This window comes from Galeopterus variegatus, unplaced genomic scaffold (assembly GCF_000696425.1).
Source record: "Galeopterus variegatus unplaced genomic scaffold, G_variegatus-3.0.2 Scaffold269, whole genome shotgun sequence".
Classification (NCBI taxonomy): domain Eukaryota; kingdom Metazoa; phylum Chordata; class Mammalia; order Dermoptera; family Cynocephalidae; genus Galeopterus; species Galeopterus variegatus.
Genome location: NW_007726380.1, coordinates 515250 through 517976, shown reverse-complemented (window position 1 = coordinate 517976; position 2727 = coordinate 515250).

The window sequence follows — 2727 nt, the reverse complement described above, 5'->3', positions numbered from 1 at the left end:
GGGGTCGGGAGGGGCTCCTTCTGGGGGCTCATCGGGCCTCCCGCCCGGCTCACCTCCCGCCGGGCTCCCCTCCCCGCTGCCGTCGCCGCCCGCCCGGGATGGGACGCTGGCCTACACCGCCTGGGCCGCAGCCCGAGGCCTGGAGCCGCTCCCTGCCCGGCACACGTTCCCACCCTCCCCCGCCGGGCCTCCAGGGATTTCGCTCCTCACCACTCACCTCCGTCCCCTGTCCCTGTGGCTTCACCCCTGACTCTCCTGTCACCCTGTCAAGTCATGCAGCCGTCTCCCTAACCTCTCCCCCTGGCCTCCGTCCCCCCATTCCTCCCACTAACCTCCTTACCTACTTCTTCAACCCCTTGACTGTGTCCAGAAACCCCTCTCGTGGTCAAGTCACTTCCTCAGTTGTCACCAGCTCTCACCTGTCTCTATCTTACCACCCCGCTCTTCTGATCCTGTCACCCCTCACGCCTTCCATCCCCCGCTGCCTCCTTCCACACCTCTCCTCACCTGTTCCTATTATCCCTCACTGGTCTCCTCCACCTCTCCTTACCTGGGCTCCCAGATTCCCACACACACCTGGCTCACACCTTGCACAGTTACACATCAACACTTATATTCACCTCCCAACCACTTAGATACACACCTCTCTCTCTGTGTCTCTCTGTCTCTGTCACACTGGCACGGGTGTGCGCACACACATTGGCCCCACACTCTTATACATGTGCACTCTCACGGATATTCATAAAAACCTCCTCCGTAAGCCCTCTCTCTCACTATGCACCTGTGCCTCCACACACACACACACACACACACACACACACACACACACACACACGAAGGAGCCTGAGGCAGCAGTAATGGGGCAGCCAAGTTTGTCATGTTTGTGTCGTCCAACCCAGTCTGAGCTGAGTCCTCCAAGGCGGACAGTGGGAAGAATGGTGGACAGGGAGAGGCAGGTAACCCTCATTTATCCTCCTGCCTCCACTTTCCCTTTCCCCACTTCCTATTTCTTTTACGTTTGCTCATCTACAAAATGGGAGCAGGACACAAATTTTCCTCATCAGCGTACAGAATCCACTGTCAGAGGACTGGAAGGCCCACCAGAGGTCACCCAGTGCAACTTCTTAAGGCTGGCTCCCCACCAGTTTAATGACTTCTTCAGTCTTGTCCTCAACCTGTCTCCTCCACCTTTATTCCAGAACCCCCATCCCTACCTCTCCCTTCATCCTACCATTGCCCTCACTGCCCTCCCATTCCTGATGCCCCATACACCACTTTGGCAGAAGGAGGGCAGAGTCCTGATACTCTGAAGTTGTATGGATTGCAGCTTGGTCATTTGAAGAAAAGGAGTGACGGCGTCCCTCCCCATGAAGATCCCATCTCCACATGTCCCCCATGGCACACTGTGACCTGTTGAAGGTTGTTTCCATGCCTTCACATCACACGCTGCCCCTGGTATCAGGATGTCTAGACACAGGAGCCCTGGGAAATTATCCCATCCCAAGGAAAGACAGGTTTATGTAGTCCCCACCACATATAGATATCTTTGCCACTTTCCTTCTCTCCCACTTCTCCCCCATTCCCAGTCTTCCTTCTTTCTCTTCTATCTGTGACTCTCCTGGGTCATTGTGAGGGCACAGCAATGTGCATGCAAAAAGTGCAGAGGGAAGAAGAGAGGAAAATATCCTGGTTCCAAATCCTGTCCTGGGTTGGCAGAGATCTCAGGAAGTCATCTCTTCTGGCCCCTTGCCTACGCACATGCACATCATATAGAGACAGACACAAAAACACAAACACACACAGACTTACAGATATAGACACAAAGACATACATACAGATTGACGCAAGCACATACAGACACACAGACACAGAAAGACACACTGAGATACATACACACTCACACAGCCAGCTACATCCACAGATACACACACAGACATACAGATATCCACACACTTAACATTTCCCTGAATCACACGTGCCTGGCTTTCCCTGCCCTCACTGTTGGGAAACTCTCCCTGATAGCCACCTTCCACCCCTCCTAATGAGACAAGAACTGTGTTCCTTCTTGTCAATTCCTGAGCAGACACAGAAAGGTGTGGTCAGGGGCGCTCTCACCCCATACTCACCCAGACCTGCTGCTTCCTGTCACTCCTCCTGCCTTCTGCTGGGCTGCTCCCACTTCCCTGCTCCCCCAGTTCAGCCTGCCTCCGGCCCTCCGGACTGGCCCCTGTGAAATCTATGTCTTGAGTCCTTTGCCTCTGTTGAGCCCACCACTCACACCCTCGTTTCCCAACCCTGTACCTGTGTCACTGGTCTCTGCTCCTTGCTGAGGACTGTGTGTGCCTCTCAGCAGCTGCACCCTCCTTGGCTGCACACTGTCCTCAAGGGGCTATGGTGTATCTCCTCATTTTTTTTTTTTTTTTGATGATCACATCTCTGATGATTGATTAGCAGGTCACTCTGGCATGGGTCTCCCAGGGGTCACCCTTGGTCAGCAGGTCTTCCCTTCTCACAAAGCCTCCGATGCACAGCTCTATGGGCATTTTGTAGCACAGGGAAGGAGATGGGGACCACAAATCTAGTCACTCAGAATGGTCCTTCTTGGCCCAGGTCTACTCACTACACAAGCGTGAGTCCCAGGCTAGTATGTTCCCTTGGATAGCAAGTCTTCCCTACATTAGTTAGCATGTCTCTTGGATAAACGCATTCCCCACAGTCTGTTCACAA